The sequence below is a fragment of the Carlito syrichta genome, unplaced genomic scaffold (genome assembly GCF_000164805.1).
Source record: "Carlito syrichta isolate Samal-C Ts95f unplaced genomic scaffold, Tarsius_syrichta-2.0.1 Scaffold314276, whole genome shotgun sequence".
Classification (NCBI taxonomy): domain Eukaryota; kingdom Metazoa; phylum Chordata; class Mammalia; order Primates; family Tarsiidae; genus Carlito; species Carlito syrichta.
In genome coordinates, this window is record NW_007258372.1 from 325,206 (window position 1) to 343,433 (window position 18,228).

Consider the following 18,228-nt stretch of genomic DNA (forward strand, 5'->3'; position numbering starts at 1 on the left):
TGTACCTTCTTCCATGCAGACCCTGAAGTTAGAAGCTAAAGGTCTCACCCAAAGTCACAGGGTCTGCAGTGATAAGGCAAAGCCTAGAATTCAACTCAACACAACAAGACGAGAAGGGCAAGTTTGGAGTTCTTAAGTCATGTTCAACACCGACAATTTAATTCACAATGGAGAAAATGTGGGAAAGGATTGTCTTTCCTAACAAAATGAAAATTGGTCAAAGGCAGAGATTAGCTCTCCTAACTCTAGGATCTTTCTTAAATGAACAAACCATTTATTCTCAAAACGACCAAGTGTCTCGCATAATGATTGACTTTCTGAGTGGATAATACATTTCAGAGAATAGATGCTTTCCATTAATATCCATCACAGTCAGGAGTTTACTATTATTCTTCACTGTGCTACACCGAGCAAGTCGTTGAGAAAATCTTTTGATGGTATAGACAGTTATAAACAAGAAGTGGTGAATAATTATATAATAATTATACATATAACAAATTATGAAAGCATTGGTTCAATAACATCTTTATATCTCTGACATCTTCACTAAGGTCTCCTACTTGGCTAAAAGTGTCTCGTTCCTCTCATTCTCCCGTCTATTCCTACACACATTTGAAATACACTGTTAACCTGAACTTCTTCCTTAGGAAAACAAACACTAATCACCCACTTTGCACTAGGTCTGGTCCACAATGTTATTAACCCGCTGTGAATGCTAAAAATGGAAGTTCCCTTTTCTTACTGTGTAACATGAGACCTCACTTGCACGTTTTTCTACCCTGAATTAGTGCACATCGAGTAGGTAAAGTTATAAAGACAAATGCCCATTGCCCGTTGTCATGATTCCAACTCTGCCTGATTCTAGGAAGGGGGTTCAGGTGATGTTCCTTGTTCGGCTAGTATTTCCATCTTGATAGTGACGAGAGACCGATGGGACTAGACCACCAGAACAAATACTGTGTTACATATTTACACGTTTTAACAGCCCCAGATTCTACCTTTAAAATGACACTGTTTTCCATCAGTTTGAAAAAGCATTCTAAAAAGTAATATAACCAGTACTGTTTTGATTTCAGTATTCTAAGTTAAAAGTCTCCTGAATGCTTTGTGTCATGTCATCCTAGAGAGCAATATGTATAAGTCACTCGTTCTTCCTCATTTCATAGATGGGTTAAAAGGAGGATGAAATCATTTTTCCAAAGGTACAGAACAAACAATGCCAGCACCAAGCCACATGATTCTGTCACCAGTCCAGATTCCGACAAGGCCACCTGTTACATTCCCATGAACAACGCATCGATGGAGAGAGGTGGAACCAGAGACCCTAAAAGCTTTCCTTGCTCAAATTTCCTTGATCGGAAGTAGCATCAAAATTGCTCCCCATTTTCCACTGTGAAAATGCTGCTCTTGAAGTCATTTTTAAAAGGTTATATTATGGGATGCTGTCTGAGAAACAAGCATTTCCCAGGTTGTCCGCGTTCCTAAAAACCACTTGCATTCAAGAGGGTAGTTTGATTTTTACTTACTTAAGGGATTTGCTTCAGAAAGTGGAAAATAGACAGAATATGCTCAACTAAGAGCTTCTTTCATCTTTTTAAAGGTAAGATGGAAAACAAAATCAACAAAAGTCTTTCAATAACAAGAGCACGGTGCCTAGGGAGGTCAGTTAAACACAGTGTCTCCTGTGGCTTCAGTGAGACGTGCCATAGAGAAAAGGGGCTAGAGAATAAACTTGAGTCATCGTTGACCTAATCCCTCATGGTCCTGGAAGGACACAGGGTAAGAACCAAGAAAGCTCTGTACGAAGATCCAAAGGAACTGATATTCATCCCTCATCTGCTATCTACTAGCTGGGCGACTTTGAGTAAGTCATTTCACCTCTCTGAGTCTCAGTTTACTCAGATGATCAATGAGAGGGTTAAGTTAAAATGGTCACACGGGTTCTTTTTAGTGACACAATTCTAAACCCTGTACTTCAGCCTCGACAATTCCACTCTGGACCTCATCGCACCCCCTACTCACAACTAATACACCTTATCCAAGTGTTCTCCACAATGGAAAAGCTCACAGCTGCATGAACTGCAGTTCTGAGAAGCCGTTTCCCCTTCTGAAGTCAGAGTGATCATTTTACACCACAAATCTAATCATAGCATTCCCTAGATTGAAATACGTCGTAATTCCATAACTAGCATTTATGGCGTACTTATTGTGTTCTAGGTACCTTTCTTTTTTTTTTTTTTTTTTTTGAGTTGGAGTCTCACTCGGTCGCCCAGACTGGCGTGCAGTGGCCGCTCCCGGCCACCGCAGCCTCGACCTGCTGGGCTCCGGAGATCCTTCCGCCTCCGCCTTCCAAGTAGCAGGAATTACAGGCATGCGCTACCACGCCCGGCTGATTTTTTGCTTTATTGTAGAGATGAGGTCTCGCTGCCCAGGCGGGTCTCGAACCTGCGGGCTCGGGCAATCCACTCACCTCAGCCTCCCAAAGCGCAGGATTACAGGCTGAGCCACCGAGCCCGGCTTCTAGGTAACTTTCTAAGTGCTTTGTGTGGCTTAAGCTGTTCAGTTCTTTCAACAACCCTATCAAGGAAGTTTTATCATTATCATCCCCATTTTACAGATAAGGAAACAGAGGCATGGAACCCATAATCCCAAATACTTCCTCTTGAAATCTCTTTTCATAAGGTTGTTGAAAATGCATTGCTTTCGTCGACCTTAGGATAAGTTCAGTTCCTGACACAGGTGCGTTCAGTCCATGTTCAACAGCCTAATATCTGGTCATGTCCCCTTCCCAATACTCTGGACTCATGACAGCTCTTCTGAAACGCAGCCCTGGAGAGATAGGGAGAGCTTGCTGGCGTCCTTACCTCTGCCATTCTTTGCTTTGCCTAGATCATAAAAATGTCATAGACCAGAAGTCATGTTTTCCAAGAAGAGGCTAGTGTCGGGAGGTTCAGCAACTCCTCTCCCGTGCTCCTGTGCCGCCCTGTGCCACCCCCACTGTGAGATACCACCCCTCACTGGTTACCTTTATGTCTTCCACTCCTGTAAGCTTTTGGGGAGTGGAAATGATGCATCCCTGTGTTTGTGCTCCCAAACATTTGCTGAACGAATGGAAAGAAAGAAGCATATTTGCCTTTTTCCTCTCCTCGTTTCTCATTCCCAGTGCCATCTTGTTACTTTCGAGAAAGTCCAGTGGATTCCATAGTGATCTGAATACATTTTTTTCCCTTCCCCATTAAAAGTTCCCCATTCTATGACCTTTTCTAACAGGATTCCAATCTGTATGCTTGCTCACTTCTCGAATACGGCTCACATTTTCCAATCAGTTTCACAGAGTAGAGACAACAGGTGATCTGAGCACTGAGGCTGACAAGATAATTCTGATCAAGCCATAAATAGGCCACAGGCCACCTGCTTAACCAACACAGAAGGAAGGCCTCTGTTGCAGCATTATGAGACTCCTGGCTTTCAGAAATGCATGGGCTTTGATGTTCTGTCTACAGGTTGATCAGTTTTTTCCTGGAAATAATGTGGAGAAATATTTATAATTCAGAGAAAAGTTATTTTACTGATTATAAATGTTTGCCTGACATTTCCAGATTTTGGAAAAATCATTATCTTTCCAAAATAATTGAAAAGGTCATTTTTGAGATTCATATTTTTATTGTTTTAAACTCTTGCATGTATCTATCCATGGCAGTGTTTATAAAAGCATAACTTTGACAATTCTATCTAGAGCAAACAATGCAAAAAAGATTTGGGGTCAGAAAGCTGAATTGTTTCTCCCCATGGGAGAAAGCATACAAAATATTGGGAAGATAATTCTGCTCCTCACTGTCAGTCCCAGGTCCGTTTGAAAGTCCAGGCTTCTTGACACTTTGCACTTCTACTGCTCATGGCCTCACACAGCTTCTTGGTCTCAAGGTTTGAGAATTCTAGACTGTAAACACAGAAATAGGACAGAATGTGACCACAGCAGCCCATATTGTTTGCGGTCAATTTGCACCATTCTAAGGCTCCCTGACACTTCCAATACTGTTTACTAGAAAATGAAGAAAACAGGTTCCCAAAAAGGAATAGGAAGCAGCATATTGGTAGTCTGGAAGGTTCTCCTGAAAGCCAGGCAAGCACAGATTGACTGGAGGTGTGTTGTGGGAAGCAACAATATCCGCAAATCCACTCAAATTTGGTGGCATTTGATTGGAGATATCCAGGTTTGGACTGGGCATCTAGGGTTTAGACCTGCATGGAATGCTAATTTATTTGGCAGCATTGAGGCTATGAGAATTGTCACAGAAACTTTTGCTTGCAACCAGTAAACTTCTTTTTCTAAGACACATTACCATACACAAGTTCAACTTTTACATTTGATGCAGATATCCTCTTTGGAGTTTAGATGGTTTTGACTTTTAGAGCTTTGCAAAAATAGAATTCCAAAAGCAAGGAGGTGGACGTCTGAATAACAGATTTCTGCTAGTCCATTTCTCAGGTGATCGTTCGCATAGGTGAATTCTTAGTGCACTGAAGAATTCCTTCCCTTCTGTCCCTTCAGCCTGGGAATAGTGGCAAACTGTTATCAATAATAATACTTGGCGACTGGGCTCAGTGGCTCAAGCCTGTCATCCCAGCACTTTGGGAGGCCGAGGTGAGAGAATTGCCTGAGCCCATGGGTTCAAGACCAGCCTGAGCAATTTGCCAAGACCTCATCTCTACAATAAATCAAAAAATAAGCCAGGCATGGTGGCTTGAGCCTGTAGTTCCAGCTACTTGGAAGGCTGAGGTGGAAGGATCTCCTGAGCCCAGCAGGTCGAGGCTGTGGTGGTTTGGAGCGTGCCACTGCCCTCCAGCCTGGGTGACAGAGTGAGAATCCAACTCAAAAATAAATCAATAAATAACACTTGGCAATATACACAGAACCTTCACATGTATTACCGTGGTCCTATCACTACCCAGGAAGTCAGGCTGGGAAGTTTCCACTCTTTCAGTTTAGGAGATAAAGAAACTAACTATCCAAAATTAAATGACTTAGTCATTTTCACAAAGCTAAAGGATACTGAAACTAAGATGATAATCCCGGACTTTTATCTCTAGGTCCAGTGATTGTTCCACAGTCCTTGTGGCCTCTGTCATTCTACTTATGAGATCTTGATATATATAATTATCTATGAGGAATAAGCACATCTCAGGCTCTTAATACATATTGCTAGAATAAATGAATGTCTATCATAAAGGAGGGAGAAGGAAACTTGCCATATGTCTAGGGAATTAAAAGGTACCTTCCACATGGACCCTCAGGTAATCCTCACAGCTACCGCATGACGTAGCTACTATTACCAGCTCCACCTCACAGAAGCAAAAAATGAATGTTTGAGATGCTTAGTATGTAACATATTGGAATATTGCCATGAGCCAGGCACTGTGTACCTTGCTTTGCATATTATCCCATTTAATCTTTACAACAATCTTATCTGAAAGCACTATTATCCTGTGACAGAAAACCAAAGCTTGAAGAAGTGAAGCGATTTGTCCCCGGACAGACAGAGCTGAGTGAGATCCTGAGGCTTTACCCCCGCAGAGGTGTAGGTGTCCTCTGCCCGGACGAGTCCTGGCTCTCAAGGCCTGTGAGGGCTGGAATCAGGATCTAAGTTCAGCCTTTCTGACCCCTTCTGCTTCATCGAGAGCACGCTGTCGGCTGGGTCACTGTGGGCACTCTTTAGGGTTGAAGTTCATTAACAATCGGACATGGTCGAAATCTTTGTTCTCATTTTAAATGTTCTACAGGAATTATGGACCTAACATCAAGGAGATAAAATTTCAAAACTAGTCTTGCAGAAATTGTCTAAAGGGAAAGATCATCCAGATTCTTATTTTGTAGCGAAGACTCAGGGGAACACAAAATCCCTACAAATGAGATCAGGATCTCAAGACCTGCATGGGAGTTCCAATGTTGTCTTTCCTCTAGCGGACAAGAACATCTAAAACTCTCACACACAGTTTGGCGCTGTGAAATTCTGTCGTGCAGTTGTTTACATTTTAAAACATCTGCGCCTCCCTCTTCTTAAAAGAGACATGGGAATATGTGCACGTTTTCTAAAGTTAGAGTAAATCTTATGTTAAGATCTTTTTGAAATTTAATGGCACTACCTGAGATAGTTGTGCCAGGCTGCACAGTAAGAGTTTGGAATCACTGGTTGAGTGTTCCCAAAAACCCCAGCTCTATAATTTCAATAAGCAATGAGTCATGGGAAGACTTATCTGTGGAAGTGAAACGCCAAAAACCTCACTCCATAAACAAAGGCGATTCCATCAGCACTGAGTCAAACAGAGGAGATGAGTAGTCTCCACAAGAACAGTAAGGCCATTCCTCTGCAAATATTTATTAAGAATCTATTTTACACCTAGAACTCCATGGGTCTTGTTTTCGATAACACTGGTGAGTAATACAGGCTTTCTGCCGTCTTGTGATTTGCAATCTAGTGGTGGATATGAAAAACACATTATGTGCTAGAAAAAGTAGGGGGAGCCGGGCTCGGTGGCTCAGCCTGTCATCCCGCGCCTTTGGGAGGCTGAGGTGAGTGGATTGCCTGAGCCCACAGGTTCGAGACCCGCCTGGGCAGCGAGACCTCATCTCTACAATAAATCAAAAAATAAGCCGGGCGTGGTAGCGTATGCCTGTCATTCCGGCTACTCAGAAGGCTGAGGCGGAAGGATCGCCGGAGCCCAGCAGGTCGAGGCTGCGGTGGCCGGGAGCGGCCACTGCACTCCAGTCTGGGCGACAGAGTTAGACTCTAACTCAAAAAAAAAAAAGAAAGAAAAAGTAGGGGGGACATAAAATTGTAAATAACATGCCACGAAAGTACTGGGCTAACAGAGATCAGCTCCAGGGAGGAAAATCTGGAAGGCACCTTTGTATTAGATATTCGAGGTGTGCTTCCCACTCACCTGCAAATCACAGGGAAGACGGAGGTATCCATCAGCGAGGCCACCAATTCAGTGGGATGCTCCTCTGCCTTAATCCTACCTGCCCATCCTGCAGCATATGATGCTTTTAGCTACTCTGTCCTTCTTCCCAGTTTCCCTTCCAGTTTTCCTTTTATCCCTCTCCGTCCCTCGCTCCTTCTTCCTCTCCCCTCCCTCTTTGTATTCCCTCCTTTCCCCTCAACCCCTTTCTCAATTTCCTCCTCCTTTTCTTCCCCTTAACACCGCTTCCTCTCCACATGCCTACGAGTTTCTCCCTCTGGTGAACACTCCTCATAATGTCACCATATGCCGATGTCTCCAAATCGACATGCCCTGTCGTACCTGTGGTCTGAGTTCCAAACCCGTACATCAAATGCCTTGATTATCCTATTGACACCTCAACAAAGTATGTTCAAAACCATATTCAGTTTCTCTCAACTGTGCTTCTCCTCCTGAAACCCCATGAGTGGCACACTGTCCACTGAGATATTGGGGATAAAAGACAGAGGAGTAGCCTAACTTCTCTTTTATTTTTCTTTCATCAAGTGAGCAAGGCCTAGATTCTACTTCAGTGTGCCCTCACCTAGCTTCTTGCTGCAGAGTAAGACTTTACATGTCAAATCAAACAGTCTTGACTCAATGTCCTGAATATTATGCAGAGCAACAGGATTTCACACTCTGGTTGACTTTGTACATACAAATCTCATCTACTTCTATAGGCTCAGTACACAGGCCTCCTCATCAGCACGTTCTGCTGTCTGGCTTCCATATGCTTCATCATCACTCCATAGCTCCTACTTATACCAAATTGCTTTCAGAGACCAAACGTATTCTACTGGAGAATGCCTTCATGCTTACCAACACAGTTCTGCCGAGGACTTTCTTCTAGCCTTCCTTGTGGTTGCCCAGCCTTCAAAAGTCAGCTCACTTAGAATCTATTCCTCCACTGCCCATAGTTGCATTTGTGTGACCTTTCTCTGCTACCCCAGAACGGATCCATAATTTTATCAGAATTCTTCTTCTTTTGCACACATTCCCTTCTCCTTAGACTGCCAGATTTTAGCCTTTTGGTCGAGCCGTTTGCACCTAAATCGTTGCCATTCTGACAAACACTTTAGGCCCACTTCCTAGAAAAAGGTGCCCACAGTTTCAGGTGGCACACAGATACCTCGCCAAGGACTCTCTGAGGAATCTCCACAGACTCCAGGTCAAGTGGCCCTATTTAGATAGTAACTTGGTGAAGACAGAGGCGATATGTTTTTCTTTAATTGACTTTATTTTCCTAATACATAATGCCAAGCACAGAGTACTGCAGTCTCTCAATAAGTGAGTGAAGAATAGATCTTTAAGTGAGTGGAGCATAGATCTCTGATGTGTGTGTATGTCAGAGAGCTGGAGGAAGGAAAGACAGATGGAACAGCTTGATGGACAGCACATTCCATAAAACAAGGGACTAGTTGTAACTATATAGACAATGTGGACTTAGTTTCCTTTGTCAGGGCTTCAAACAGTAGAGGTAACATTTAGGGCTCAATGAATGCTTCCTATAATTAAGAAAATATAAACTGGAGGCCTTATAATCACAACTGGCGATCTGAAAATTGCTGAATGGATAAAGTCTGAGAATATCTCATTTTAGGCTGCTTACTCCCTACCCACCTGCTTTCAGTGCCTCCAGTGGAAGGATAAGTAATATCACCAAACAACACGGAACTAAGGATTTATCACATTTTCAACATCATGTGGCATGCATAGCATCTCCTAAATCTGATTCAAGGAGTATGTGTGTTTTCACATGGTTCACTAGACATAGATAATTGTATGGGGTGCTCTGAAAATTTATTTTTACTTCCCCAAGAGGAGTGACAGATTGATTACAATAGCATGTGTCAAAACAACTGAATACAGTGGCATAAGAATTCCGTCTAATAAACGTACTCAAGTGAGTCTTTCTCTGACTTATAACTTTCTTTTCTAAAATTGTCCCTGCTTGGGAGTAGTGTTTTGATTATTATCATCATGATTCATTCCCCAAATTGAATGCACATGAATACCTCCTTTCCTTTGACAGTCTAGATTCCACTTAATAATAACAAATTAAATATGTAATAACATTATATATATACTTCTATTTGAAAAACACTATATTGGTAGTGAGTCACAGGCTAGATTTCGAGGTCAGACAAACTGGGATTCAAGCCCCTGTTCCAATCATTTCAGCTGTGGTATTCTGAACAAGTGATTTCACAGTTGGAAAATTAGGGTTTTAAGTGGTTAAACAAAGAAAAGTTAATTTTATGAAATGATGCCTCTACTTCATTATTATTTCAGCAAGTACATTTTGCACATTAAATCAGAAAGTAATTGCATAAAGTTAGTTTTGTGTCTGCAGGAAAAATTTCCTTTCATTGTATCTAATCAGACAACCATGAGTGCAATATTGTAGCGGCCCAAGCTTTAGAATTTCCAGTAATCACTTAAAGTAACATAAATTGCAAATGCACAGTCCAGTGATTGCTCACTAGAGACTCTCAATAAATATTTATTGGATGAATAAATGAATTTAAGGGGAACGCATGACAAAGATATTGATACACTGAATGTTGATAGCCTTCCCAATGATATTTGCACATGATCATTTCACAAATATGAAAGTGGCATATAAAAATAAGTTCCCTGTTGTCACAAAAACTATTAGAATTTGATATGTGGGGAAAACATGGATCTGTGGGCCTAGAAATAACCTTAGAAGGAGATTAAATTTGCTGTGTAACAACCAACACTTTCAAACTTTATGTCAATTGTCTAAGACTTAGAATAATTTCCATTTTTTTTCATGTTCTACAAAAGGAAAGGAAAAGCTTTCACTTCCATTTCAAATCTTCCTCTCTTTTAACCAAGAGATGATACGGGCAAGAGAAGTCAAAAGCTTTGCTGGCTTTGGATCAGTTAACAAATATGGCATCTGATTCTTGTTGGTGGAGAGAGGGTAAATATTGGGTTGGTGGTGAAGCATGCCCCTACCAATGAAAGCAGCAGCCCGAAACCGAGTAGCATCTCTGGGCACTGGACGTGCAGGCAGGAGATAAGAAATAGTTAGGGAGCTTCAGCTTGAGGACAGCAAGAGGTTTGCGCACCACAATGTCACGCTGACCACACCTGGGGGCAGACTTGCATCTCCCCCTGGACACTTTATCATGATCCCTGAAGGGGAGCCCTGAATGCTCACTCCCATGTGACACACACATCAAGACGAATTTTAGTTAGGTCCAGTCCCTCTGGCACACCTACTGGACAAACCAGGAAGATGCTTATTACGAAGACCAGCTCAGCATTCCTGTATGCTCTGAATACTGGTATGCATCCAGTTTTTTCCAGAAGGAGGAATTTATAGCCACAGCATGGTAGCTTTCCAGGAGAAGAAAATTAGGCATACACATCTAAAGATGTTGCCTCTATCTTAGTGGATGGATTGGATAGCCTCACCCAACATCATGATAGTGGGAGGAGTTTCCCTCTACAAATTTAAATGAACATGTTCCCCATCTAGATCCCAGGGGGAAAAAAGATGTATTAGGAACCTCTAAAGCACCACGTGGGATCCTCCACTCATTCACTGTGTCTGGGTCTGGCTGCTGTCACAGTGATCATCTTTTTGGGGATGTGAGGCCACCCGAGAACCTTACCTGGGTGGATGCACTGTACCACTCACCTTCTCCCTAGTGGGAGATGCAGGCACCCCACATTATTTTCACACGTGCATAACAAGTCCATCCATGTCCGGTAGACCAAACCTTGGAATATAAAATGGGAAAGAGAATCCTTGGGTAATTCTTTATCGTTCCTCTCCACTAATGGATCATTCTGAAAAGCAGTTGATGTGACTTCTTGAGGACTCTCTCTTAGGACCAAACATTCTCGTCTTGACTCTTCCTCCTTTTCTGCTTTGCTGCCTACAGTGTAAGGGAGGGGCATGCCACCGTTAAGATGAAAGTCCTTTTGTACGCGTCATTCAGAAGTCACTGTCATAAAGTAAAGCTAGCATAAATCATGCGGCCACCTATGATGAAGTTTCTTAAATTTGAGATGGCATGGTGGTGTGATAAACAAAATAATAATGAGAGAGTGCCTGGAATAAAAAAGGGTAAAAATCCAAACTGTTATTGCTCCAGTTGTCCTTATAGGTGGCTTGTTCAACCCCTGCATTTTAGAAATGAGGAAACTGTAGCTTGGAGAAATTAAGCGACTTCTCTAAGCACAGTCAATTGGTGGCAAGGCTGGGAAAGCATCCAGGCCTCCATGCGTCTCAACACTGGGCTTCACCCATGACATCACAACACTGACTTCTGACCGACCAGTGACGTCAGCATTCTGTCCACTTGGCTGGTTTGGCTACAGCACAAAGGATGAATCGCCACATCCCCAGAGTTCACTGAGGAATTTTCTTGGGGCTCCGATTTCGCATTCTTGGTTCTCCCTCATTCTTTTGGTCGCTAGTCGCTTTTCATAGTTGCTTTGATTCCAGAAAGAGGTAACTATGATTTTTGTACACAAATATTCACCCTTCCGAATAGCTACATAACAAATATACATTATTTTGAATCAGTTCCCCAGAGCCCAATGTCTCTAAGTAAATGAGCAGATAAAATTTACTCTGTTGGTTACACTGGAGAGCACAAAACTTCAGAGCATGCAACTACAGCAATATTTGAACATCTTTCCAAAACAGAAGCCAGACTCCAATCCACATGGCTTTTTCCTCCTTCATCCCAGCCTATGAATGGAAAGTTTGCTCCAAAATTCATGTCAGTTCAACTCAACAGATGCCTGTTTAGGGTCCACTATATGCAAGGGGCCAAGTGAATGGATACCAATCCTTCTTTTAAGAATCTTCTCAAGTCTTTTCTAATCCACAAACATTATCCGCAGATACTTTGGATCTCTCTCCCTGAGTGCCAAAAGCACTTAACCAAGTCACTGTGTGGCATAATCAGTGTTACGTTTTCTTTCATTAGAGCAGAGACCTTGAACTCCCATAAGGGCAGGAACTGTACATGTGTGTTTGCTCACTCCTTTCATCTCTGGTATCCAACCCAGCACACACAGCATGTACTGGCCACTGAATAAGTATTTGTTAAATTAATTTGCCTTTCTCCTTGCCTGTAGGATAAGCAACTTGTCTCAATTTGCTAGAGACTGTCTTGGTTTTGCATAAAAGTCCTGCATCGCGGGAAGCCTCTCAGTCCCAGGCCAACGGAGAAGGCTAGTGATTCTCCTGTTCATACACTGGTCAACTTGTGAAAACCATGTCATCTAAGAGTGTCTTCCCTGAGCCTCTGCTGGGTATGTAATAAATAGTGAATATATATTTATCTGGATTTTTCTCCGTAGACACTAACTGGAACTCTTTCAAAACAGATTGTCTTCCCAGACTATTCCCCAAACTCCACTAACACTACCCTCATATGGCTAGAGTTATCTCGGAGAAACTTTTCTCTGGCAGAAAATAAATAAATTCCTCATTGTTAAAATCTGACCCCCATAGCTGCTCAAGTGACCAGGGGTTAGGGCGGATCAGAAGGAAGAGAAGAGCATAGTGACCCAGGAAGTCTCTGTGACGGGCCGCAGAGGTTTCACAGAACATTCAGGAGAGGAGTGGCAACTTCTCTTAGTCATCAGGAAGTGACTGCATCTTGTAAGCCTTTTTTGATGCAGCAGAATTAACAGGCCTTTTTTTTTTTGACCCCACATTCTGGAAGTGTGGTATTAAAAACTATAGAAGAGCCGGGCTCGGTGGCTCAGCCTGTCATCCCGCGCCTTTGGGAGGCTGAGGTGAGTGGATTGCCTGAGCCCGTGGGTTCGAGACCCGCCTGGGCAGCGAGACCTCATCTCTACAACAAATCAAAAATTCAGCCGGGCATGGTAGCGCATGCCTGTCATTCCGGCTACTTGGAAAGCTGAGGCGGAAGGATCGCCGGAGCCCAGCAGGTCGAGGCTGCGGTGGCCGGGAGCGGCCACTGCACTCCAGTCTGGGCGATTGAGCGAGACTCCAACTCAAAAAAAAAAAAAAACCCAAAAAACTATAGAAGGCATTCTGCGTTGTTTCAAGATTTTATATTAGCTTGCCTGATCCCATATTCTTTTTATCTTATGTCTCAGATAAGTAACGCAATGCATACATTCTAATTACTTTAAAAGTAGGAAAGCATACAAAGTAAACACTTTCAAGTACTGCCCAGGCCTCCCAAAGTTCTTCCCTCTCTATGGAAGAGGGCTCATAAAAGGTTTAGTGTGTTTCATTCTTGTGCTTTTCTTGTGAAATCCATGCAGATATTATATAAGAGAATTCTCCCCCCAGAAACAGAATCATTTATCTGCATTTGGTTTGACACACATGTATACAAATGAACTTTCTTTCTTTATTCATATAGATTTACCCCATTATTTTTTTAGTTTGAGGCTGTACCATTATATGGATGCAACGATGTGACTTCTTTCCCATTGGTGCATATTTATCTTGCTTTTTCGCTGTCACTGTTGATGGTACAAAGAACATCTGTGCATGTTTTATTGCTGCACCGAAAGGTATGTGGATTTTAAATTTGATATATTCGATGAACAAGTTTATAATTGGTGATTTCTTTGGAGGGCAATTTTGGCAGTATTTGGAATTCCCTAAAAAAACCGTCAGTCTGACAGGTAAAATATATCACACTATTATTTTAATGCTGCTTTCCCCGATTACTAGTTGGATAAGTTTTCTTCATTAGATCAACAACTCCTTTTTGAGTACTTACAATAGGCAAGGCCTCTGCTTGGTGCTGGTGGCATGGAGCTAGGTAAGCCTTCTCATTCTCATGGAGTTTCTATGGTTTGGGAAACAGACAATATACAAATAGACCCCCTCCCCACCCATGGCAGGTGTTTACAGATCCTGTGAGTCAACATAGTGAAGAGGAGGCAGAGAGTAAGTTGGGGGCCCAATTTTTACAGAGTGAGCATGAGACAGCTCAGACAAGAGACCTGAAGGAAGCGAGAAAAGCCTTGCGGATATCTGTGGGCCATCATGCTTCGAGCAGAGGGGACAGAAAAACAGCCAGGCAGAAGAAACATTCTTGGCATGTTCAATATCTTGGCCATTTTGATTTCTTCTGAGAGTTGCTTATTCATACATTTTTTTGTGTGTTCCCTGGGGTATTACTTTTTTCTTATTAATAAACAGGAAATCAATATACTGTGGATGGTCAAGATACTACTCATCCTTTACCCTTTATTTATGTTGCAAATCTTTCCATCTAGTTTGTTTTCCTGCAAGAGTTCTATTTATTGTGTTTCTTTCTTGTGTCTTGTATAAGAAGGTTTTCCTGGACACGCCACTTTGATTTTTTTCCTGTGAAAATAGAGGTCACATGCATTCCAAACCAATGACTCTCCACTGCCTCCATTCTGAGGACTCCTCATCCCTTCTGGTTTTCCTGCAAAAGCTCTTGGATTTAGCGGCAGGACCTGGGAATCCCCACCCCAGCTGTCAGCCTAAGGCATGGGTCTGCTCTGTGAACCCCACAGCTCTGGATTGGATACAGGGTTTTTCCCCCCGGCATGCCATGAATAAATGAGATTTGGATTAATGTACTGGGGTTCAGAGATAACACCAGAGGGGACGTATGTTTAGGCTCTCCTCTGGTGGGTTTCTGGAAATGGTTCCATAAATAGCTCAGTCATAAAATTGTCCCTACCCTATATTCCCCAAATTCCAAGAAAGCCTATGGCAGGGGAGCGCAGAGTATGAGGAAGTGATCCTTCAAACCTTTGGAGGACATTCAGAAGCTTGAAGTGGAATGCAAACTCCCTGGGTAGATTCTAGATCTGGCATATATCAGCTTTGAAACGAACCCCTAGGGCAGAGGTCCCCAGTGCCCGGCCACGGACAGTACCAGTCTGTGAACTGTTAGGATCAAGGTCGCGGAGCAGGAGGTGAGCAGAGGGGGAGCTCTGTCTTCTGTCAGATCAGTGGCGGAATTAGAGTCTCATGGGAGCCCGAACCTGAACTGTGCACGCGTGGGAGGGATCTGAGTTGCACGCTCTTTAGGAGAGTCTAATGCCTGTGGATTCCCCCGCCTCCCGTGGAAAAATTGCATTCCACGAAACCGGCCCGATGCCCAAAATGTCAGGGACCACTGCCCTTGGGCACAGGTCTCAGTTCCAGCCAAGCATCAGAGAACCATGTGCACAACTTTCTGAAAATGCAAACCAAATGCTGATTCACAGGGCCTGGACTGAACCCTGGAAACAGTATTTTTAATGCCTATGGGTAATTCTAGTGTCCACCCATGTGTGGGAAGCCTGAATGCAAGCATGGAGCTCACATCTGGCCATTTTGCCAATTATCTATATCTGTCCACCACATCTGTTCTATTTCCAAAACAACTTTGGAGCATTGGATTATTATGAGCCATTCGTTAATCTTTTGTAAGAATTCTGAGTGGCAAATGTCTTGCAAAATCAAGTGCACGCGCCTCTAATTATTCAGTTTTGTGATAATGAAACACTAAGTTTTGCCCCCCAGAGGGTGGCAACACACCCTTACACTGCCTCATGTCTGTAAATTTTGAGGCATTCTTTCTGAATATGGAGGATTTTAACTTGCCTTTGTTCTATTTTTCCCACTAATTTGTTATTTTCTCAGAAGTATACATAATTTCTACTTTTACCCCATTTCGTTACATCCAACAAGGTCAAGAACAATACTGGAAGCAGAATGGTGGTTTATAAACACATACCATCTGACCACACGCTACAGAAATCAGGAAACTGAATAAATCACTAATCATTTTTCAAGGGCCAGTTGTCTAAACAGCATAATGAGGATCTCTGTGTTCTATCCACAAAAGAAGATGTCTTATTAATTAATAATCATCATAAAAAAGACATCAACACTAAGGAAAAATAAAAGAGCAGCCTTACCTTGAGTAAAGCCCTAAAATAGAAAGAGGGTGTCCAACTTGTGTGGTTAGAAAATAAGACACCTACGGAAATATCAGAATATATATAATATCAGAAGATATAAATAAACACATATTTAGCTATCAGAATATATAAAGTGATTTTTTTCTGAAAGATTGAATTTTAGGGGCAGGGTTAACACAGGAAACATGTAAAGAACATAGTTGGGGGCGGCTTTCTCTATTTTTATGATTCTACAGAATCATCGTCGGAGTATGTCATTCCAATCCTAATCACAAGACAGAAAAACACGCTCCTTTGCTCTAACTTCCGGACAACGGGAAACCAAGTTTACGATGCTCTCAGGAGTCCATGATTCAATTTGGACAACTCAGAGGCCAACACAAACTATCAAGTCTTCTGAACCACATGGAAACAAGAGAAGTTTATGTTTTCAGACCTCCATCTGAGAAACTCTGTCTTCCGGAATCCATTCTGGAATGCTTTTCTGTGTCCCATCCCCGGCGTCCCAAATACCTCTCCAGCCTCAGCTTCTTCCCATCCCCTCTCCACCTCCACACACACACTCTGCACTCCTGCAGGACCGAGAAAGGCATCCCAGCATAAACATCCATGTTTTCTTCCCCTTTCAGCTTTCTCAGGAGGCATCTGTATTTGTATTGCTCAGCTCTGGACAATAATTGTGTGATCAAAATAATAGAGACAAAGAAGAAGAAGGGGCTGAAATGGCATGTGTCAGATCCAGGAACGTGAACTCCCAACATTATGCCTCCTGCCAATGACTGGCTGTCATGGGTGCAGAAAAGCAGGCCTTTTCTTGAAGAGCAGGGGGCAATTCAGGTGTGATTTATGCTACAACTCCACTTCCCCACCATAGATCAGCTGAGACTAGATCGCACCTGAAGCCACATGCTTGCTGGGCCCTACCTCCTTGTTATCCTGCTTCCTTACGAGTTCTTTCTGAAGGACATTCCTGAATGAATCACCTGCACCCAATCCTTGCCTCAGGCTCTGCTTCTCAGGAAACTGCACAGGTACTATGTCTAAAAAGGACTTTTAAAATGTTGCCATGTGTTGCGTGACTGACCGCAATGCCAAGCTGAAAGGGCCCAGGCAGTCCACATGACCATGAACTTCTCTGAGTTCCATCAGGTGTACCTCACCTTCTCACCTCAGCAGATCTTTGTACATGCGGTTTCCTACATTGAGGACAATTTCCACTTTATTTGTTGTCTAGAAAACTGACTTATCCTCAGCTTTGACTCCTACAAAAGTTCTCCCAGCTCTTCCTGCACACTGCCCTCCTCAATCTATGTCGGATGTCTGACTCTCTCTTGTGTAGTCCCGTAACACCCTGTACATTCTCTAGCCGTGTTAGCTTATAAGCTCAGGAAGGATGGGGGAACGAGTCTATTTTGGTCATTTCTGAATTTCCAGAATCAAGCATCATACCTGAAATCCAATGGGGATCCAATTTCCAATATTAAATTAAAAATGAGCAAATGTGTGAATGTCAACAAAATGGAAGCTGTGTTGGGTGATAGTGTGTATTATGTGGTACCTAGAAAGGCCTTAGGCATAATGTGGGTTGGGGGGAGTTTTCTGAACAGGTGGACAACAGTTCTCTACTCCACCTTGGCCTTCTTCCCAGCTACTCTTTGTCACCTTTCCAAAGCTGTGTTGGGGTGGCATACAGAGCTCCTTGTTGCACTTGGAAAGATCTTGAATTACAACCACTAGACTGCACGCTAATGAAACAGACTGTGTCTTATTTACCTCTTTATTCTAAAACCCTAACACAGAGCTTGGCACACAGAAGATGTTCAAGAAATGTGGAACAGGCAAATGAGTTTAGTTTTCTGGAGTACAGCCTAAAGACATGTATATGTATTTATTCAAAATAAACTCCTGGCAGAATAAGAGAAGATTTATTAGGGAGATTTATCATAAAGCCTTTAAGACTTATTATGGACACTCAGAAAAGTGGGAGAGTGGGAGGGGAGCCAGGAATGAGAAATTACCTAGTGGGTACAATGTTCACAATGAAGATGATGGGTACACCAAAAGCTCAGATTTTAACATGAGGCAATGCATCCATGTAAAAAAAAACTACCCTCATACCCCTAAGTCTATAAAAATGAAAATCACATAGATTTTTAAAAAGAATGAATGTCTTTATGGACTTTGCAGCAACTTAGATGGATTTAGCGTCTATCATACTCAGGGATCTGTCGCAGAAACAAAGGACTGAGTATCACATGTTCTCAGTCATAAGAGGACCCTGAACATTTATCATAATGAAAG